This window comes from Podarcis melisellensis (assembly GCF_964234715.1).
Source record: "Podarcis melisellensis genome assembly, chromosome: 10".
Taxonomy (NCBI): Eukaryota; Metazoa; Chordata; class Lepidosauria; order Squamata; family Lacertidae; genus Podarcis; species Podarcis melisellensis.
This window is the reverse complement of record NC_138542.1, coordinates 3,144,840-3,168,885: the sequence shown is the minus strand read 5'-3', so window position 1 is coordinate 3,168,885 and position 24,046 is coordinate 3,144,840. Positions and strand designations below refer to the sequence as shown.

The 24,046-nt window shown below is 42.1% G+C and overlaps 1 protein-coding gene across 2 annotated transcripts in view; it reads left to right on the top strand.

Annotated features, from left to right (window-relative positions):
* GRM3 (glutamate metabotropic receptor 3) overlaps positions 1–24,046 on the top strand; it is a 138,434-nt gene that overhangs the window by 34,572 nt on the left and 79,816 nt on the right. The window contains exon 1 of one of the 2 annotated variants that reach the window (XM_081927663.1): positions 15,316–16,159. The exons of the other annotated variant lie outside the window; for it this stretch is intronic. The gene's annotated coding sequence lies outside the window, so the exon portion shown is untranslated. Of the gene's footprint in view, positions 1–15,315; positions 16,160–24,046 lie in introns of those variants that run through there. 2 annotated transcript variants of the gene reach the window in all.

Below are 24,046 nucleotides of genomic sequence, written 5' to 3'. Positions count from 1 at the left end.
TGCAAAACTCTACTCCAAACTCTGGCTTTCTCCGTTGAGGGAGGGGGTCCCACCCATTTGCTATTTTTCAACAAGCCCCTTCACCCCCCCCCCCATCACCTCACCAGGAAGCTATCTTCCCCAGCAACACCCCAAACTCATAACAACATATTTTATTAAGGAATTTCTGTACTGCCATGTAGCATCAATTTACAGGACAACTTGCAAATTAAAAAAATCAATACAAAATTACGTTCACAACTGTCTATCTACCTATCATCTGTCTGTCTATCTATATCTATCTATCTATCTATCTATCTATCTATCTATCTATCTATCTATCATCTATCTATCTATCTATCTATCTATCTATCTATCTATCTATCTATATCTATCATCTATCTATCTATCTATCATCTATCTATCTATCTATCATCTATCATCTATCTATCTATCATCTATCTATCTTTCTATCTATCTAGTTTGTGAATGTTATTATATATATATATATCCCATTCCACAAGCCTCCCTAAAAGGCAAAGTTAGCATGAAACAGAAACAGAGATTTGCCAATAACACCTATCAGAAAACATGGACAGATGTTGTGTGTATTATTGATGTCTTGCCTAGCCAATCTAGAGACTTCATGTATCTTGTCAGTCATAGAGGCTGATGGTTGCACACCAAGAGTGATCAATTGTCCCACTCTCTCAGAAGAATATCATTCCACTAAAGAAAACAGTAAAGTTTCTGTTTATAAATTGCACCTTCCAATTTTAACCAGGGGAGCAAAGGAAGATCTCTGCAGGATGTTTAGACAGCAATACAAACAGATGGATTCTCAGTGTGTGTGGAAGCAGAAGTACACTTGCCGACATAATAAAAACAGGCTGAAGTAGAGCTTTTAGACTCACAGAAGCTGTTGCCTGTGAGCTGCGGGTGTTCTTATTTTTGTACAAATTCTCACATTAATAGGGAAATGTCACTCTGCCGCCTTGCTTGGCATGTGGCAGGTCATAGATATGATGGGATTATAAAGGAAATGTCTCCATGTGTCACTGCCCATGATAGCAATGCAATGAACTTTATGGCATGCTCTCTTAAGAAATTGAAAACTGGTATTTGAATTTAACCCACTGATGGCTTCTAAGTGGCTCACAGCTTGATAATGTTGCATAACCCCAATAAGCAAAGCATGCATCTTAATACATCCAAAAGCACCTTAAAGAAAATATGTAAAGTAGGTAATCCGTATGGGAGGTTTGTGAGGCCAGGAAGGGAAATATTGTATTGCCAGCTTGTTGTGTTTGAAAGAGAGAAAACTGGAAACAGCTTGAATGCTCACAGAGTATCAGACTATATCAGCCGCCTAATGCTGTCTTGAGTAAAAAGCAAAATGGATCGGATGATATTGGTAACATAATCATTTACCATGAAGCCAGAAATCCCCATGAGAGAATGAGCACAGCAGTGTCCAAGTTTTGACTTGAAATTTTCCATTTGGATCATCATAAGAAAGCCTTTGCCAACTGGATGCCCCACAGACAGTGGAGACTGCTCCACTGCTCCTACTATTCGAAATGTTAAGCAAAAGTTTCTACTTCCTCCCTCCCTCCACCCAGCAAACAAATCTCAGTGTCAGACTCTTTCCTGTTCCATATGTCCTTGCATAATCCATCGAATTTAGAAATGTTTCTTCTAGGGACATGGCTTTCATACTCCCAGTTTCTGGACAGCCTGCAGCCAATGTCAGTTCAAAAAGTTTGGCCAGAAGCTCCCAACTATCTGTCTCATGCAGAAACATTTTGTTTTCCCCGCCCTCCTGCTGTCATGATGGCAATCTTATGAGGGATCTAACCTTAGCAGGTCTACCCTTTTGGTTAGACCTGGGACCCAATAATATGTTCTGAGCATGCTTAGGGTTGTTTCCTTGGTGGTCACACCTCCAAACAACTCAAAGCACATTCTTTGTAGCTAGTCATGAGAAGGGTGTGGTTCAGCTTGTTTTTTATTCATATTTGTTACACGTGAGCAATGGTGTATGCAGTGTGAGACTCAAACATTTATTTTTACTTAATCATTTGCATTTAGTTTGTGAATGGGATGGAGGATTGGGAGGCAGGCACTGTGTGTGTTGCAACTTTCAGTATTCGTGTGCTATTGGAACTGTAGTGTTTGTCTTTAGAGCTGATAGAAGTATGGAGATTTTGTATGTCTGCTTTTCTTTAGGTTTGACAATTATTTATGTGTTTGGCTACTGTTGGAACAGGATGCAGAGCTAGATTTATTCCAACCCAGGAGGCTCCTTTACTGTGGCGATTATAAGATGAACTGTTTAGACAAAGAATGCCTGTCATTGAATCACCTTATTAAATACAAAGGTTCCTCACTATTGAGGCAGCTGCACTCTAGACATGCTTATGTCATTTATTTCTGAGGCTCATACTAAACATGTTTCCCCTTCTCAAGTCTGCAAAAGAAGGCTGTGGTTTTTGAGTACTTCTTGATGCTAATAGTAGGGCTGGGCGATATCAACATTTTCAACATACTGATATATCACAAGCTAAACATTGCAAGATACTGATATATAATGACGTCTGAAATAAGGATGGCAGTATGTAGAGACATCAGCTGGCTTCATGGTTTTTTCCTGCATTGTGATTTTTGCTGGCGCCTGCTCTGGTGATTTGCTGCCTGCAGGAGGCAGGGGAGAGCTGAGCTGGCAGAGTTAGCAGGGGCTGCAGGAATCAAGAGAAGCATTGCCTGGCTTTACGGTTTTCCCCACATTGTGATTTTTGCATAACACACACACACACACACACAATGGGGCTGGGCAATATATCAATACAGTGGTACCTCAGGTTAAGAACTTAATTCGTTCTGGAGGTCTGTTCTTAACCTGAAACTGTTCTTAACCTGAAGTACCACTTTAGCTAATGGGGCCTCCATCTGCCGCCACACAATTTCTGTTCTTCAGAATGCTGAAGCAAAGTTCTTAACCCAAGGTAATGTTTCTGAGTTAGCGGAGTCTGTAACCTGAAGCGTTTGTAACCCGAGGTACCACCATACATTGTGAAAAATTGGTTTGAAGTCCACATCGTGGTAATCATTTCATAATATTCAACATGGCAAAATATCGCAAATCATGATCAATGTGTGTGTTATGTAAAAAACCGTGACGTGGGAAAAACCATGAAACCAGGCATGGCTTTTCTAATGATTCCTTCTGCTCCATAACTTCTTTTCTGTACCATAACATAACAGTTTTAACAATATGTTAAAGATAAGCAAAAATGTACCAGTTTTAGACCGCTAAGTATCAGCAGTTTGGAGGACATGACTCTGTTCACTTCTACATAGTTTCATCCTTATTCCAGACATTGTGATATATCAGTATATCATGATGTTTAGCTGGTGATATTTCACGATATATTGCCAGGTCAAAAATTATGAAGCTGATATCACGATATGGACATCAAACTGGTTTTGTACGATATAGCAATTTATTGCCCAGCCCAACTAATAGTTAAACCCCTGGGCTGCATTAGAGTAGAAATTAGGTAAATCCTTGGAGGATAGGTTTAGCAATGCCTATTAGTTATGGAAACTCTATGGCACCACCACCACGAGAGGCAGAATGCAGAGTATATCAGTTGCTGGTGAGGAGTAATAGGAGAGGTTATTGCCTTCATGCCCTGTTTGTTGGCTCCCTGGAAGCATCTGGCTGGCAACTCCAGGCCTTGAGTTGTCCAGTAAGATTCTTCTTATGTTCCCTCCTGCTGTAGATAGTAGGATTTTCATTGCACCTCAGCGCATGGAAGAAAGTTAAGAGTAGCTAGCTTTCTCAGCTTGTAATTTTGCAGACACATGGCCCATGCTTGGAGTAAGAGACTGGCCTGTGTTCAGAGCATGGGTAGGAAAACTATGGCCCGGGGGCTGGATCCAGCCCAATCACCTTCTAAATCTGGCCCGCTGACAGTCCGGGAATCAGCATGTTTTTACATGAGTAGAATGTGTGCTTTTATTTAAAATGCATCTCTGGGTTATTTGTGGAGCTTGCCTGTGTTTTTACATGAGTAGAATGTGTGCTTTTATTTAAAATGCATCTCTGGGTTATTTGTGGGGCATAGGAATTCATTCATCACCCCCCCAATATAGTCCGGCCCCCCACAAGGTCTGAGGGACAGTGGACCACGCCCTGCTGAAAAAGTTTGCTGACGCCTGGTTCAGAGCATCAGTAAAGGTAGCGTTATCATGCACATAGAAGAACAAGTCTTGCTGAAGCAGCAGCAGCATGGCTTCCACAATGGTAAGTCCTACCAAACTACCTTTTAGGCTTCTTTGAGAAAGTTGATAAGGAGTGATCCATTAGATATTGTGTATTTATACTTTCAAAATTATTTTAATAAAGTCCTTCACCAAGGTCTCCTGAGTAAGCTGAGCAGTCATGGGATAAAAAGAGTAATTGGTTAAAGAACAGAAAGCAGAGAGTAGGAATAAATGCGTAGTTCTTCCAATGGAGGAACATATGAAGTGAAGTCTTCCAAAGCCTTTTAATTTGGGACCTGAGCCTTATAAATGACCTGGAGCAGTGAGCTGGCCAGGTTTGCTGATAATAACAAATTGTTTGAGGTGATAAGAATCAAAAGAGGTTTAAAGAGTTCAAAAACAATCTCCAAACTGGGCAAATAAACAGTATGGCAAAGCCAATTCGTCCTATGGAACTGTAAATACATACACTTTGGTCAAAATAATAATAATAATAATAATAATCCTAAATTTGCATATGTACACATGGGATCTGAACTGGAGGAGACTGCCCAGGAAAGAGACCTGGGGCTCATAGTGGTTACCTTGATGAAGATGTCAACCCAGTGTGTAGCAGCTGTGAAAACAGAAAATTCCATGTTAAGAAACATTCTCAAAGAAATAGAAAAGGATATTGCCTATAACATAATGCCATTAAACAATCCAATGGTGAAACTGCACTTGAAATGCTGTGTTCGGTTCTGATCGCTGCACCCCCAAGAGCTGGAAAAGAGCTGCACAGCTGGAAAAGTCTCAGAAAATGGCAAAGGAAATGACTGTGGGGCTGGAACATCTCCCCTATGAGGAAAAGCTGCAACATTTGGGGCTTTTTAATTCAGAAAAAGGGTGAGGAAGTGGAGACGTGACAGGTGCATAGCATTAATGTTTGGTGTAAAGAAAGTGGACAGAGTGACATTTTACTTCCTCTCTCAAAATACTAGAAACAAAGTTCACTCAGTAAAGCTGAATTCTGAAAGATTTAGGACACACACAAAGAAGTACTTCTTCATACAATCTATAAATTATGGTCTTTGCTACCACAGGATGTAGTGGTGGTGATCAATCTGTACAGCTTTAAAAGGAGTTTAGACAAATTGATGGAAGATATGACTTTCAATGTAATAATGGCTCTGTACTGCTTGCGATATTGGAGGTTGTGTGCCTCTGAATACAGGAGACTGGGGAGCCCAGGTGGAGAGTACTCTTTGTGTCCTGCTTTTGGGCTTCCCATAGGACTCATGCTGGCCACTGTGAGAACAGGATACTGGACCAGATAGGCCTTTGATCTGACCAAGCAGGGCTCTTTGGGTCTTATGAACCTGGTGGATTTTGCAAGGCAGGACAGGGGTAACAACCAACAGAGTTTTTTCACAGCTTAATGGGTGCAGCAGAACAATTAAAAAATCACACATTGCTCCCCAAGTCCAACAACAAAACAATCTAACACCAAAGCCAACATATAGAATGGTCAGATCTACTTCATGTAGTCCTACTCACAGTAGACCCACTGAAGTTAATGAAAGTGACTAACCTAGGTTTATTCATTTCAATAGTCAGAATAGACTAGAATACACAGAATTGACTCGTCCTACTCAGAATAGATGAATTTGGAACTTAGCTGACTGCAACTCAGGGGGTCTAGAGGCTAAGCAAAAGTAAATATGGTTTACAGAACAATAAACCACTGTGAGATAACACTTGTTTATTTAACCAAGGAGGAAATGACACATTTTCAAGTGTTACAGTAATTTCAGAACAGATCAGCGGGCCATTGGTCCCAGCCAGAAAATTATATAAGGAATTTTACTTTGAGTTCTGTAATAGAATTTCTTCTGTTCACTGGCGGATGATGTGAAAAATGTTATCGCGAAGCTGCAGTGACACATTAGAAACTAATATGGCGTTTAATCAACTGCAATATAAACCCATTATTTCAGTCATGGCAAGCTTATGAAAGGAAATCATTCCCATCAAAACACTTTAAGTTCCCCTTGATTTACACTTCAATGTGGATTGAAAAAGTTTTTTTTAAAAATCTTTACACCCTTTTTTTACTTCGCTGATTGTGTACATAGAAAAAGGTAATTAAGGATGTTAAAGGGTAACAACTATTTCATGCTATGTGATCTTGAATATGATGAACCCTTCTTGAAATGTTGATCTAGCTTCCCTAAGGATGAGTCAGTCTGTCGTGCATTTGCAGTCATTGATTTTTCTGCAGTAGCGTGGGAAATTCTGTCATCCCACCCACAGGTCTACATCAGTGGTGTAGGGCTGAAATGGCAGTGTTGGGGACATTACACACGGAAGGCCAGTCATTTCATGGTGTTTGTTGACACATCTGCAAACCATGATCCTCATTGCAGATTCCTTGAAACTGCCCTTTCTTTTCTGCTTTTTCATTCAGCTGTGGGTGGCTGTGGTCATGCAGAGAGGGAAGCCAGTGTGATGGGGAACCTGTGGTTTTTCAGATGCTGTTGGACTCCATCTCAAGAGGTCACAGGAGTTGTAATCTAGCAACATCTGGAAGACCACATGGTTCCCAACCCCTGGTTCATTATTTCCTGACCGTGAATGTAAACACACAGACCGCAGACTTCATGGGAGGAGTTTATCCACGTTGGTCGCAACTCTTATGAACCACCGCTAGAGCTCTGAAAGTTGCAATTAAGTGGTGTTTAATGACAGTTTTATTTATCTGCTGTCTTTATCTCTGCTGTCAGAGATGACAAGGGAGTGGGAGAAAATTTCAGCATTCCCATGCACCACTTAAGATGCTGGAGATCAATCCAACAAAAAGATTTGCCACTTCTCCGATCCTTCTATTTTCTCTTTAACTATCTACACCTATAAATTAATTGGGAAGTTATCTATGTGTCAGTTTAAGTGCTTGTGCAAAATATGACCTGAGGACTGACTCAAGTTATTAGTGATGGTGCTCAGGAGAACATAAGCAGAAAGCTCAATTTGAAATATAAATCAAAGAAATATAGACACAGACAGGAGATTCTCTATCTCTGAAAAGTTTTCTATGGGGTTGTTCTGTGGTGCTTTTCAGCCTTCCTTGTTAAGATTTATGCCACTGGTAAGAAAAATAGTGTGTGTGGGAGGGGGGAGATTGGAATTCTAAGCATTCCAAGGACACACCATTTAACTGTGAGAGGACTGGACTACGAAAGTACGTGACCACAAATATGAAGAGTTTGAAAGGCCTCCCATTGACAGTTAATGTGGCAAGAGCACTGTTTGAAGAAATCAATGCATAGATGGAGGAAATGATCCTAAGAGAATATATTGATGCAGTGCCAGAATTGCAAGAAAAGGAGATGCAAGCTGCAGACTCAACTCGGGGGAGGGGGGAGCCAAAGGGAAAGAAGAAAAAATCCTTGAATCAGAGATGCAGAATGGAATGCAGAATGGAATGGCAGAGTTGTAAATGGGTGAGCAAAGGCTGGAAGTAACAGAACTGCCAAATACTGGAGTTTTGATTTTGGAGAAACCCCCAGGAGTGGAAGTACAGCAGAGAAAGGATAGAATTTGTGTGCAATTTGAATGGAATCTTGTCCCTCTGGTTAATTAGAAGAAGAGGAGAAAAATGACAAACAGGATTGATGTACTGATATATGGATACAGGACTGATATCTGGATGAAAATAACACAGGAAATGGATTGGGATGTGAATTAAGATTTTAAAACAATTGAACTACTATACGTTAACATACAAATACAGTGAAAAAAAGTTTTCTTTTGGAGGAGGAGATAAAGAATAAAGAGGGAATGTTTTATAATTGTGAAGGCAGTAACTGGAGAATCTCCTTTAGAATTTCTGCATTGAAAAAAAGTAAATGAACTGGAGAGCTCTGGATGGAAGGTGAGGAAAACCATGTCCAGTAAAGGGAAACATAACTGAGTAACCCAAATTGTGCATCTGACTATTTTGAAGAAATTGTGTATACACAACTGACAGGTGGATAGCCGGAGGTCCTTTTATTTATTTCTTCTCTCTTAATTTTTATATTTCTTGGTAGCGTATTATTATCCCTATATTCTTACTCTCTCTCAATGTACTTTGGTAAGAACTATATACAAATGAAGGGGAAGGACAGTATGGACCCCATGGGAGAGGTGGGTCAGGGGAGATCTCACAGGGTGGGAGGCTGTGAGAAGAGAAGGATGAGCCCAGGTGAGAGCACAGCTTCCTCTGTAGGGGATGAAAGTTGAGATACAGTGGTGACGGAGTTTCTTTTTCTGTTTCTTCTTTCTTCAGTTTCATTCTTCTCTTTATTTCCTGTAGATTAGTTTCTTTCGTTCATTGCTTTGTATTTAATTGTATTGTGAAAATGTATTGTGAAAACTTATTTATTGTGAAACAATTTTTTAAAATCCAAAAAATAAAATAAAAAAGTAAACACAGAGGCTGCTTTCAGGCAAAACTTTATTCCTTCTTCTTGGTGCTTCCTTACCTGCTGTTTGTTTGTTTGTCTGTTTATTATTAATTTATTTATACCCCATCTTTTTCCTGATAGAGACTCAAGGCAGTTTTACAGATAAAATAAGAACAACTAAAAACATTGGCGGAAGTGCTGGTGGTGGTCGTGGGGACAATTATTAAAAAACAATTAAACACACACACACACAATTTCAATTAAAAACATACCAGCAATCACAGCACAAATAGGATGGCAGCAGCCCACTCATTAAAAACCAGTTCCCACTCACTCACATATCATAAAAGTTACTTCTAGAAATTAAGCAGAATTGAGTGCTCATTTTGATGTTAACTGTTTCCGGGGGGGGGGGTGTCAGTTTGCAACCCTGTTAACTAGAAAAATCACAGGAATGTTGCACTGTAAATTCTCAATTTACTGGAGAGCCAGTGTGGTGTAGTGGTTAAGAGCAATGGACTCGTAATCTGGTGAACTGGGTTCGTGTCTCCGCTCCTCCGCCTGCAGCTGCTGGATGACCTTGGGCCAGTCACATTTCTCTGAAGTCTCTCAGCCCCACTCACCTCACAGAGTGTTTGTTGTGGGGGAGGAAGGGAAAGGAGATTGTTAGCCACTTTGAGACTCCTTTGAGTAGCTATAAAGCGGGGTATCAAATCCAAACTGCTCCTCCTCCTCCCATGGTTTTTCAAGATAACGCCACACAAAATTTGGAGTGATATCCTTGCTTGAGGTTTTCCCCCACCATTTCAAATTCAGTGAGGCATGGCAATATATTGATCAAAGAGCAACAGAGCCATAATTCAAAAGGTACCACAAGTACAAAAGGAATGTGAGAAAATGCTAACACAATAACCGGTCAGATGAGCACATTAAACCCCACATCTGAATGCAGCCACACTCATTCACTGCATTCTGGGGAGGGGGCAGGACAAGAGCCAACACTGGGTGGAGAACCCTCTTTGCCCCACCCCTCTCTTCATCCACCCCAGAGCTGCCCCAAGACATTGTGCTACCTGAGGCAAAGGACAAGATAATGACTTACACCTATTCCATGTGCTCCTACAGACTCCGCAGGCAGCTGAATCTCCTTTCAACACTGGCAATGGGATAACATCCGCCCACTCCACTAGTAGACAACAGTCTATGGGGTGCATGGCAGGTGCATGACAGGAGCACACATATCTTTGGCCAGAGGGCTAAGCAGGAGTTGTTGGGATGGCCTGCTGCTGCCCACAAAAGGGCATTGCTTCACCTTGCCCAATGAGGGCCAGCCCTGTGCCCCTGTGCATGTCCCCCAGTTTTCTCCCTACTTTTCCACCTGTACGAACACAAAAAATAGAGCAGCAGGTTGCCCCCACCCCCATGGATCTGAGAACATGAAAAAACATTCAGAAGTGCCAAAGTATGCATTGTATTTGTCATGGATAGGTATATATATGGCTGCCACATGGCAACTGACCCCTCCTTTCTGCTGCATTATTTGAAATGTCTTTGCAAGAAACTTCTTCCCAATACAGTGGTACCTCTGGTTATGTACTTAATTTGTTCTGGAGGTCCGTTCTTAACCTGAAACTGTTCTTTTTTTTTATTTTATATAAATTTTTTTATTAAAGTTTTCCATAAAAAGCAATAAACAAATCCATTTATATATCACATATTTAGCCTTACTTGGACCTCCCCCAACCTTTCTGACAATCTTTCGTATTTCCAATCCTCTCTTCACATTCCTTAATTTTATATTGCCATTAAGTATTATGTTTCTATCTTTGCTTGCCTTTTGACAATACTCCTTCTACTTTCACAAAGCCTCTTTAAAACACGCTAGCGTTGTACTATCCTCACATATACTTTCCAAATACTCTGTAAATTTCCCCCAGTCCTCAATAAAATTCTGGTCCTTTTTGTATCTAATTTTCCCCGTTAATTTGTCTAACTCTGCGTAATCTATTAGTTTTGATCTCCATTCCTCTAAAGTCGGAACCATTTCTTGTTTCCACCTTTGTGCTAGCAGTGTCCTTGCTGCGACAGTAGCATATTGAAACAGTTTAAGATCTCTCCTACTTATATCCGTTCTTGTTATGCCTAGAAGGAAGGTTTCTGGTTTTTTAGCAAAACTGTATTTTAGTATTTTCTTTAGTTCGTTGTATATAGCTTCCCAGAACCCCCTTACTTTTTTACAGTCCCACCACATATGTATGAACGTACCCTCCTTCTCCTTACACCTCCAGCATTTGTTACAGGTTTTATACATTTTTGCCAATTTTGCTGGTGTCATGTACCACCTGTAAACCATCTTCATTACATTTTCTTTTAGTGTGGTACATGCCGTAAATTTCAAATTCTCATTCCATATTTTCTGCCAGTCGTCGAAGTCTATATTGTATCCTAAATCTTTGGCCCACTGAATCATTACTACTTTCACTTCCTCATCTATTGTGTGCCATTCCAGCAAGATTTTGTACATTTTGGAAATTGTTTTGGAGTCGCTGTTCACTATCTCTGTTTGGTATCTCGAATCTTTTTCTTTATACCCCTTTTCTTTCACATCCTTTTTGAACATTTCATTTATTTGATGGTAGTGCAGCCAATCAAAAACATGCTCTTTGACTTGTTCATATGGTTTTAATCTCCACTTTCCTCCTTCTTTCTCTACTAAGTCTCCATAGGTAATCCAATCGCTTCTCATATTAACTTTTTTGACCCCCATAACCTCTAGTGGTGATAGCCAATGTGGCACCCCCCCTTCCAATATGTTTTTATATCTGTCCCAAACTTCCCATAGCGATTTCCGGAAGATGTGATTTTCAAAAGTTTTGTATCCCTTCTTCTTTTCTTTCCAAAGGTATGCGTGCCATCCAAATCTGTTGTCAAATCCTTCCAAATCCAAGAGTTTTGTATTTTTAAGTTTAATCCATTCTTTTAACCAGCAAAGGCACGATGCTTCGTAGTATAGCTTCAGATCCGGCAGGGCAAAGCCTCCCCTTTCCTTTGCATCTGTCAGTAATTTATACTTGATTCTCGGCTTTTTGCCCTGCCATATGTATCTGGAAATCGTCCTTTGCCATTCCTTAAAAATCGCCACTCCTTTTAGTATTGGTAACATCTGGAATAAAAACAGCATCTTTGGCAGCACTGACATCTTGATCATAGAGATTCTCCCCCAGAGAGATAACTTTAGCCTATTCCACACTTCCAGGTCCTTCTTAATTCCTTTCCACACCGGGGTATAATTGTTTTGGAACAGATCGATGTTTTTTGGGGATAGCCATATTCCCAAGTATTTAACTTTTTTAACAATTTCAATACCTGTTTGTTGCTGCAATGCCTCCATTGTTATTTTTTCCATATTTTTAGCTATAATTTTGGTTTTTTTCCTGTTTATTATAAAACCTGCCACCTCCCCAAATTTTTCAATTTCTTCCAATATCTCCGCTGCAGTCTCCAACGGGTCTTCCGCCATCAAAACTATGTCGTCAGCAAAGGCTTTAATTTTGTATTGGTTTCGGCCTATTGTCACCCCCTTTATACTTTCCTTTTTCCTTATTGAGTCCAATAGCACCTCCAGGACCAGCACAAACAATAATGGTGACAACGGGCATCCCTGTCTAGTACCTTTAGAGATCTTTATCTCCTCTGTTATCATGTTGTTCACTAGCAGCTTCGCTTTTTGCTCCGTGTATATTGCTTTTATTCCGTTAAAAAAGTCATTTCCCATTTCTCTCTGCTCGATGTTTTTCAACATGAAATCCCAAACCTGAAACTGTTCTTAACCTGAAGCACCACTTTAGCTAATGGGGCCTCCTGCTGCTGCCACGCTGCCGGAGCACGATTTCTGTTCTCATCTTGAGGCAAAGTTCTTAACCCGAGGTACTATTTCTGGGTTAGCAGAGTCTGTAACCTGAAGTGTATGTAACTTGAAGCGTATGCAACCCGAGGTACCACTGTAATTATTTTGATACGTAGCTCAACTGTTCTCTGGATTCTCAAATGTTCATACAATATTTATCTAAGATATTTCATTTCAATATTTGATAACTGACAAAGGATGCCATTTCATAGGTGTTAGTACCCAGTGGTGGGAATCCAATATTATATAGCATCTGATATCACTATGAATTTCTGAGGTGAGGCAAGGAGAGAGGCATGGTCAGTATTCACAAATGTTAGGTAGAGAAGGGATGCCATAGATAGGGGGAAAGCTATCTTGAGCAGCATTCTTATGGCAAACGCAATACATATTCTGGCCCAAATGAAAATGCTGGACTGAACATGAAATGCTTCAGTGTGCATTGGCCCTCATGGTGAAAACTGTGTGGCATAAACCCAAGACTTGCTCCTCTATTATGCAATGCAATTATCCTTGCTAATTTGACTGATTCTTCTTATTCTATTAAACCAATTCTTAGAAAACCATCTCTGAACCCAGCCACTATGGCCGATTATCACCCAGTCTCAAATATTCCATTCCTGGGCAAGGTGATTGAGCGGGTGGTCGCTGAACCACTCCAGGCACGCCTGGAGGATGCAGAAAGTTTAGATTCCTTCCAGTCGGGTTTCAGACCCCATCATGGAAGCTGCCTTAGTTGTGCTGGTCAATAATCTCCAGTGGGCTTGGGACAGAGGTGAAAGCTGTTTCCTGGTTCTGCTGGATCTCCCAGTGGCTTTTGATACTGTCGAGGACAGTATCCTGCTGGACCGTCTAGAGGGGCTGGGAGTTGGGGACACTTATGTAGTGCTTCCACTCCTTTTTCCTGGGCTGTGTCCAGGAAGTAGGGGGAGTGAGTGTTCAGACCCTGAGCTCTCGCTTGTGGGGTGCCTCAGGGCTCTGTCCTCTCCCCCATGCTTTTTAACATCTACATGAAGCCACTGGGAGAGATCATCAAGGGGTTGGGCTGGGTGTTTAGCACATGGGTGCTACATGTTGTTTAAGTAACTGTGTTATAATTTATAGTATTGGAATGTGGGTTCTTTGGTATGTTGTTATATTTGCTGTTGTTTTGCTATGGTATTATGAAATGTTTTTGGAGTGTTTGTTTGATGCCCAGGCAGCATCCCTGTTTCATAGAATCATAGAACTGTAGAGTTGGAAGGGATCCCGAGGGTCATCTAGTCCAACCCCCTGCCATTCAGGAATTTATTTGTTCTAAGCCACTTTGAGCACAAATTTGTGTGTGTGTGTAAAAGTGGCATACAAATAAAATGCATGAATGTCAGCAGGGAGGGAGAGAATCAGGGCAAAGTGTGGGAGCATCTATGGAGTGACAGAGTTAGAATGGAAATGATTCTGGTAGGGTTAGGAAATGAAGAAAATGAGTTGTATTCTGTCATCCTTAACGACAGAAAGTTTATCACTGCAATGTTGTGTGTGTGTGTTTTAATATGAAGAGCTTTATAAACATTTAGAACAAATAATTGAAATAAATATACCATATATTTGTTGAGCAGGATATGAACTCTCTCTCTCTGTATGTGTGTGGTTTGGGAATGAAATATGTTGTTCTGCTGCCCTGTGGTGATAAATAAACACTTATTTTTTGATTGCCAAGATCACTGAGGGTTTTTTACAAAGTTTTTTAGAGTGAAGAAGAAACCAAATTTATTTCTCTTTACAACATCCCCTAATTTCGGCTCTACATAAGGCACTTCCTTGTTGCTTCCAAGCCTTTTTGCCCCTTCTTTTATGAAATGCTTCTCGATATTTAATGGCAAGCGTGTCTGCCAACAAAGCACATGCTACTTCTATGAGACAAATTGCCAAATTATCCACTGCTTGGGTTTGGGTCGAGTCTTGTGCACTCCTGCATTTCACTCTTCATGATTTATACAGGTTGGTTTTAGTGAGGACTTTAATTTATGGTTTTCTCCTGTTGCATTCTGCCTTGGAGGGATTTTTAATTTTGAAAAGTAGGATATAAATATATGTCTTTTCCCTAGATGCATCCATAGCTAGCTCTCAAATGATATTGTACCCGTACAGAGTTGGACCACTGCCCCCAAGGTTTTTTGGGACAGGGCGGCTGAATTATCTTCATTCTAACCCCAGTTTTCACCTCCATGTGTTGAAAGACACTGAGCTTGCTAACACCTGGCTGTTCTGGTACAAGTACTTCATTTTTCATATATATATATGTATATATGAAGTTATACTGTATTAATAATAACTATATACCTGTATGTATTATACTGTGTACAATACCTAATATATTAAATATCCTAAAAGATTCTTAATTTTTATCATCATGATTATTTCACCTTTTCCCCCCTTTCACTCCCCTGTGATTGTCAGAGAACATAAGTACACTTTATTAAAGGCACATTTTAAATTCCAAGCCAAACTGTCATTAAGATCAATGAACCACAGTGAGGAGTTTGTGAATGGCTGTTTCTCAGAATGGAGACAATAGGAGAATCTAAGTTGATATACCACCCCGGACAGAAGCAGGCAGAGGCAGCGGATAGTGACCCTGATTTTGCATTCCAGCCTCTCTCTGTCCTCCCCGCCCCCCGCCCCACTATCCAGCTCCCCCAAGCCAGTGGGTCTTGTCTACCTATCGCTGCGGGAAAGATGCAAACAACAGGCTGCAGCATCCCGAGCGTTCTCGGGGAAGGGAAACGGGCGCGTCTCCCTCTCCGCCCGGCCCAATCACAGAGCATCCCGCGGAGATTGATGAGGGCGTTGCTAGGAGACGGCCGCGTCTGGTCCTCCCGAAGCAGGGACCGGAGGGGCTGGGGCTCCTGCCCGGGCTGCAAGTGGAGCGAAACAGCCGAGGGGGACGAGGCGCGCATCAAAGTCTGCCTCTCCAGGGCTGTCACTCCAGAGCAGAAGTAACACGGGGCTGCAGCGGGAGGAAAGGCAGATTTAGACCTCTCAAGGGCTACCAGCCGCCGGCCATGCGAAGTTAGCCCCATGTCCATCCTGCTAGCCCAATCCTAGGCAAGCGAGCAAGGGGGGGGGGTCGCCCGGAGCTCTGGATTTGGGGGGGGGGGCAGAGAGAGAGGCGATAGGCTTGGAAGGGAGCAGCAGTCCCCAGATGCGGGGCTGCAGCAAAGCGCATCACTTGGGGACAGTGAAACTTCTCCGATTTGGGGCTGTGTGGGGAAGGGTGGCGGGTGGAGGAGGAGGAGGGCTTGGGAAAGGGGGCCGATCTCCGCTGCGCGCTGCCTCTTCCCGACGCCCCCTGGCCCCCACCCGTCTCCGCTCAGGCCAGCCTTGATGCCCAGAGGGGCGGGGGGTCAGGGGGAGGAGGAGGAGGAAGAGGAGGAGGACCACCTTCCCCAAGGAAGAGGGTGCGGGCATTTCCCCGGGGGGCCTCCACATCTCTTTCGGATCTCTAAGGACGCCCGCCCGCCCGCCCGCGCTATGGTGACGATGTGGAGGACCAGAAGTGCCGCCGCCGCCGCCAGCGAGCGTCGCCCGCCAGCGCCAGGTAAGGCGACATCCTCCGCCTCCTCCTCGGGAGAAGCTGCCCAGGACCGAAAGCGGGCGAGGGCGGCAGGGGGAAAGTTTTCGGCGCAAGGGCTCGCTCGGGAAGCGTCGTGGTGTCTTCGGGATAAGCGGGGCCAGCAGCCCAGGCGAGGAGTGACTGAATCCGAAGGGGAAAGCGAGAGCTCAGGAGCCCTCCAGGAGGAAGGTGGAGCCCTATGCAGTGGCTCCCCAAATATTATTATCTATAATAATTACTATTATATATGCATTTGGAATAGAGAAGGTGTTGTGGTTAAGGATTGCTGAGCAAGCGGGTGGGCTGGATGTCCCCCCAGACCCCCTCCAAGACTCTAATCCTCTGTGATGGACTTCATGTTCTGGGCCAAGTGTGGTTTGACTCTGGATTCGCATGCCTGGATGGTCCGCGTTGGTCGGCTCCTCCCGGGAAGTCTTCGAACTTCGTATGCAGGGGATGGGCAAGTGGGAAAGGGTTTGCAGCAGGGACCTGGCACTCCTGCAGTGGGGAAGAGAGCAGAGAAGCAGGGGCTGGAAATCCGGCTTGTTTTATTTCCTGGGTGTAAACGGGAGCCTTCAAAAGATGTAGCAGGTGTGAGCCCTCTTGTTCTCTCTTGACCTCTTCCTGCATGTCCCAAATAAAAAAGAGAGCGAGGAGAGAGAAATTTGAGAGAAGCAAATGGCCTGATGAGACTTGCAGCCAAGAGGGCTTTACTTGGTTGTTTGTTGCATGAGGCTTTTGGCTCTTAAATCTGATGGCCAATAACAAACAGAATTTCCTCCTTAAAGGCAAAGCAAGAGTGAAATTTTGGAGATTCAGAACACGGAAATGACCAGATATAGTGGTTAGAGATCTAAACATTTTGGCGACAATCTGCCAGGAGGTGCTGTGCAAGCCCCACTGAATGCTCCTGCAAAGCTCCCATTTATTTCCAGGAGACTTGCATGAGAAAACTTCCTGTTAGGTTGAGCTGTCAGAGTGTGTTCATTATTTTATGTAAAAATGTCAGTCCTCAGACAGGGGGGGCAAAACAGAAGATCACCTTCGGTTCCTTGTTTCCATTGTGATTCCATAGTCACCAATATTCTAGGGCAACCTACCCAAAGCACATTTGTTTAGTTATGAAACTATAGCCCAATCCTCATTTATATCTTTCTTTTCACTGTTTTCTCTGTTGGCAAGACCTTTCTCATTTTATACTCATTTTTGTATGTTTTGTGTATATGCATATTCTTTTTATGCTTGCTATAGAACTTATCTTTGCCTTTGGAATGTGGGTCATATGTATATATTTAGCACTATGCATAGTTTATGTCAGTTATTTTCCACACCTTTTAATTCACTGTGTGCATTTTAATTTCAAGTCTATTTGCTTAATAATTTTACTGTTTGTACCAATTTCAGAGGAATGGGGTGGAATCCAGGACTTAGCTTTAAAATGTATTTATCTAAGAAAAGCAATTGTAGCTCTGTGTTTTTTTAATCTTTAAGAAATGCCATTAACTGATTTGGTAGGGAAGTGATCAAATTTTAGTTTTAAAATACCTTTCTTGGCAGAATGTAAAGTCAAACAGCCTAAGGACACTGACTTAGCCTGAATTTCCACTCATACAATCCCTTGGTTGGTTAAATATTCATGAAAACAATTTGCAAGGTGTAGAAGTCACCTGATCAAATATATTGTCACAGAACAATGGCTGTACATTTTGAGGATATTCCCCCCTTTCTGCATGAATGATATTGCTTGCTGCTTGCATGTTTTGATTCAGGCAATCAGAGTAAAACCATACTATTTATTTACTCTAGACGAAGCTGCAAGTGAACACATTTTTAAAAAACAAAACAAAATCATGGTGCTTTAAAATATTTGAACATAATCTTTCAGTTGTAGGGCAGATCTGTGAATATGCATGAGAAGCCTTCTTGACCCATTAATTAGTGAGTGATCAGAGCCACAGAACTTCAATGGTGGAAGGAGACGCAGCTCAGCCTTTTGTACTTCTTTGTCCATAAATATTTTACCCCTGTATCATCCATTGTACCAAGTATCCAAAAACTATCAATGTTTCTGTGATCAGCTGTTGTAGAGCCATAAGAACACAAACAATTTTTCTCAAATTCTGTACCATGGAGACTAAAATAACTTAATAATATGAAAATTAAAAAACTGCGGGTCTTTTAAGGTGCTACAAGACTCTTTGATGCTGCTGTTGCTGTTTTTTAAAAAATGGCATTTTAGGGGGTGCTATTTGCCAGCATATGTTCAAAATACATTACATAAAATGCAGCATTTTTAATAAATATCAGCGAGAAATCATCCTCCCAATGTGGTTCACATAGACATAGACATCAATTGACTACACTTGGTGGCTATCAGCTGAGTACATGAGCTTATTGTTTCAAAATCAATTTATGTGGAGTGTGTTAGATTTGTGATCACATTTTCACACATGCTGGTCTTCACCACATGTTACTTGCATTCTTCACTAGATGAATCTGCCATGAGAATCAGCTCAGACCCTATAGGGTACAGTAATATATAGCTAATGTTCTGTGCTGTGCTATCTTTGAACAGATTCAGCCCATTCTTAAGCATGTGTACTAAACCATGCTATCTTCAAAGCCCCTCCCTCCCAGGTAAGTGTGCATAGGGTGGGATTCAGTTTACTCAGAATAGACCTACTGAAATTAATGGACCTAACTTAGCCATGTGCTAAAATTTAGTTGAATTCCACCCACAGAACTGCAACTTCAGTGAAACAAAAACCTGAATTTGAGGGCTGCCAACTCTTCAGCCTTGCCTTTGATCACAGATTGATATGCAGAGCAGACATTAGCAAGTAATACTGTTTAGTTCTATGGTGTGAAGAGCTTCAGATTGTAGTTTTTCCACACATCAAGCTGCCACTCAAGGCACAGGAGCAGGTCAAGCTGATTACCCCCCCCCCTTTCCTGCTTAGTTTAGAACCCTAATAAATAATGTGGGGTTGGCCTTAGCTGAACCTATAATTTCCAGGGCAAGTGTAGAAATAACGAGGGAGCAAAGGTGAACATTGTGCTGAGAACCAGTTGCACGGAGCAAATGTTTCACACAGATATAATCAGTTAATCTGTGTTACAACTATGACATCTTTTCCTCTAAAGAATAGGAAGGGGTCCATTCCAAGTGCAGAGAAACTTAAGCACCAGGTTGCCACCTTTCTTTCCGACAGAGGCTCTGTGCCTTAAAAGGGGGCATGGTCAGCTAAAACCCAACAAATGAAAGCTTTTTAAGGACATGGGGAATCAGTGACTGAACTGAACCTCATGCATTTCTCCCTGCCATGTAGCTGGGAGCCTCCCATTAATAAATAGGGGCTCCAATTAACATAATAACCAAATTGAACACCGAAGGCTTTTGATAAGGCAAAAATAAAAATCTCTTGGGTTTTCAGATGTGTGAATGACTGTAAGCTGGCTAAACCATCACATCCCCCTTAAGTCATGGGTGCTTTAGCTGAGTTTCCTGCATTGCAGGGGGTTGAACTAAATGACCCTCGGGGTCTCTTCCAAATCTCTGATTCTAAGTGTTGCCTGCAAACCAGCTGTAAGATACAAGAATGAATTTTCCAGCTGAAGTTACCCCATTCCTAACACCCAAAGCTCCCCTGTGTCCAAATTACCATAGGCTATGTCAGTCAGAGCCACAGCTACAGAGTCCATCCCCCCTATTTTTTTCTCTCAGCGACTGTTCCTTTGTACAATGAAAACATTTTCAAAACCCATGGAAACAAGATGCTAATTCACGGCCTGGCTTAGTTCATCCTGCCATTTGCCCCAATCCCCAAACTTTAGCTCACTGAGAATAAATAACTTCTTACCTTTGATTTCCAGTGCAACCTAGTTATCATGACAAAGACTGCAGTCCTAACCCCATTTTCCTGGCAGTATACCCCACTGAATTCAATAGGACATATTTCGGAGTAGACATGGTTCAGCTTGCACTGTCAGTTGACCTGAATTGTAGTTACCAAATCAACATAATAACTGCAAGCAAAACAAGGTGGAACTAACATTATGAAGCACTGTTAAATTGATGGCCTGTCCTATGAAATGTAGTGTAATTTTAAACTGGGAGTGAGTAATTCAGTGGAAAACTATCTAGGAACACAAAAATCATGGACAAATTACTATCATATTCTGGGTGACAGAGGACAAACCCAAAACGGGTATGCTAGATCGTGGGCTTTAACACACAAACGGAGAGCTGTTGCTAAATGCTGGGAGACTGTGCTTCCTCGCTCTCTTCTTAATCTAGCCCACATGGTTCCTTCTTTCTCAAGGTTCCAGCCCTGAAAGCACATGGACTGAGCAGCAAGAAACTAGAAGACAGGACCAGGAAATAGACATAGCCTCTGTGCTTGGCACATATCTCTACTCACATGCATCTAGTGCTTCCTTTTATTTCATGAATCCTTCTTCCCAGACTATGACAAAATTATGAGAACCAGCATTCCAAATTCTGCAAAAGGAAACCCTCTGAAACAGGTTATGCAATGCAAAACCTGCATTGCACACCTGCAATCATGGCATTTATTGTACAAATAGCTAATTGCCAAAAGTTTGTGAAGCAGGTATTGGTAAGCTCTGAAGAGGAGAGAGGGAGTCTTCTTCTCAAAGTAAAAATACAACTGAACATGCATAAGTCCTTATGGGGTCCAGCTTCACTTTGTCAAAAAAACAGTAGAGAGAGATTCTACTTTTTCTCTAAATGTTTCAAGTCATTTCAGTCATTTCAAATGTCTCCCCAGGATTTATTCACATTATTATTTTTTGGCTAGATATCAATATTGCACGTGTAAAATTTCATTCACATCTACAGCTGTTACAAAGAGCTTCTTTCTTCCCAAGCCTAAGACTCATGCACCAGCGCATAACTGCTAAAAAGAAGTGATACACCAGCAGCTGTGCTGGTGAGGCAGTATCACACAGCAGGATACTGTGGCAATTTTGAGAGATATATCAGAATAGTTAGCATCAATATATCATGTTAAGTGATCAAAGTGGTTCCTTCCTTTTGGGGGGAAACCCAACAACACCAGTGAATTGGTGGGATCAGGCCATAAAGGTCCATCTCTGCTGATATGCAAAGACGATAAGGTTATAGCAGCACTGCAACCCACACAGCCATTAGGCAACAGAATGTATATTTCCTTTGGACGAGGAAGGTGGATAATTACTGGGGAACATTCCAGAATTAAACACACAGTAATGCATTTAAACATTCCCAACCTCAGTAAATTAAATTGTTGTACTTAGCATCATCTGCAACGATTCACATGCACACGCAAAAGGTTGAGCATCCAAATCTTGTGATTCTCAGCTGTGCAAGAGGTACCTTTCTGGCATTACAAGGCAAACTCTGGAGCACGAGACACTCAAGCATATGGAGGGTGTGCATCTGCCATAGGATGAAAAGGATGCAACCTGCAATTTTAAAGGAAAACATACCTGATAGGACAGTTCCAGGAAAACAATGAGCTACTTTTTATAGGAAAGTGAGTTAAGCTTCCTTGCATAGACCTGAAATCCCCCAGAAGAGAGCTGCAGAGCTTCACACAACCTTTTCCTAACCCACCCCTCTTCTTCCCAAAAGGGATCTCAAATTAATTGTGCAGTTTGACTGAACTCTGCTTTCCTAGGAGAGAAATTGAGACAGACTAGGGAATTTTATCTTGTTTGTAATATAAACTCAAATGCAATTGCAGCAATTTTTAAGACTCAGCAAGCTGGTCAGGGGGAAAATATTATCTTTTACCCCCGAGAAAACAAGAGGAGGATGAAGTTAGAAGAAACATAATCAGTCGAATACACATAATGATGAGATATATTTATTTAAAGTTTCCTTGTGAGGCTATTTAAATGACATTTACAGTGTCAATATGACTGTTTAGAAAAGGAAACTCACCTGTGCACTTTTGTTTTCTCTTGCATTGCAATCCCATTCCTATTTACTCAGAAGTAAGTCTTGCTGTGCGTAAAGGGGCTTATTTCCAGGTAAGTTAGTGCACAGAGGACTTAAGACTTAGTCACTGACATGATAAGATTGTTTTTCCTGCAATTGTAGGATTGAGGGGGCCAAAAGAGTCACCTAGGTCAGTTCTTTGCCCCCCTCCCCAGGCCTGTTCACTCACTGGTCTCCCTCTTCCTCTATAGATCCAGTCAATAACTCATTTTGTTGGAGTCACTATGTTAAGGGAGCAAGGGTTGGCAGCCTTATGCTTCATATCACATCACCCAGAACGACCCACCACCAAATCAAAGGTCACAGATGTTGCTTAACTGCAGGCCAAATGCCATGGACTGCAGAAGCTGTAGTCAAACAGCACCCAAAGGCCCCAGACTGGGCATCACAAGCTCACACAATCAAACCCATGCAGCTTCGCCTACTGGTACCTCAGTGGGGTCTTTGACTGTTTCATATTCCACACTCTCATGCCACTCTTTCTCTCCAAATGCCTTGGTCTTCTTGACTGCATAAATGCCATCCTGTCTCATTCCATGGAGCAGGCAAGGTTTGTCACCCCTTGTGGGAATGTTCAGGGAGGCCGGAGAGGATATATTGTTTATTAATATCCTTCCTAACTTGCACTAGCAACAGCGGGTAGCTGGTTGCAAGCTTTGTTTAAGCTTCTCAATATAGTTTCCTGGTAAGATTCCTTATTTCCCTGTTAAAAGAATAAACACTCCACAATCTTATTTAAGGTACAGTGGTACCTCAGGATGCGTACGGGATCCGTTCCAGAGCCCCTTTTGCATCCTGAACAGAACGTAAGACGTGATGGCGCATCTGTGCATGTGCGGGTCATGTTTTGCCACTTCCGCCCATGCACGTGACATCATTTTGAGCGTCTGCGCATGCGTGAGCAGTGAAACCTGGAAGTAACGTGCTCCGTTACTTCTGGGTTGCCATGGAGCACAACCCGAAAGCGCTCAACCTGAAGCACATTCAACCCGAGGTAGGACTGTATATAAAAGTAGTTTACTCACAGCAGCAGCATCAGTTCACAGTTGGATTCCTGAAGGCAGACTTAGTTACAGAAAAATACATGTGAGTCTATACCATATGGAGATAGTCTCTTTGTCCTCTGTTGGCTGAAAGCATCTCTAGCTAAAAAGCTGCTTCAACAACGAGAGGAAGTCAAAAAGAAGGGAGAAGGGCTTTGTACCTTGTGCTTTTGTTACCTGCACAGGTAAGGTCACGCCCACCTCTAGTCACATGCAAAAGGAAGGATGCTCCAGCCCAGGAGGAAACAGGAAGTTTTCGACCGGCTGGAACAAGCATTCCCTTTGCATGTCCATTCTAGGCAAACAAGGAATGTTGTACTTGAATGCCACTTATGTAGCACATCCCACACTCCTAACCAGAGGATATGGTTATTTTCAATGAGAGTCTCCATATTCTAGAAAAGGCCTTGGGCAACCTTATACCCTCCCTGACTTTCCAGGATCTCTGCCAAGATATTCCCCCACATTGACACTCAAGGTCCTATTCACTACAAATACCGTAGAATGAGGCTGGGACACAATGGCTGTTTCCCCATGCTGGGGAAATAAAATTGCCCAGCCCCCTGAATGGCTTTGCAGATCCTCACCTTCACTGGCTGCAGGTCTTCAGTGATATAGACACAAGTCACTTGAAAACAAAACCCCACTAGAAGCAGCCATGTTTATCTTTGGAGAATAATAAGTACAGCGGGTGGAGGACATGGATAGAGGAGGATTATATAGTCTGTTAATAACTCATTAGACAACCTAAAGCCAGTTAAATGTTTTAATCCATTTAATTTTTTTCAACCATTGCTCTCCCTTATCTCAGCTGCCAATAGCCAT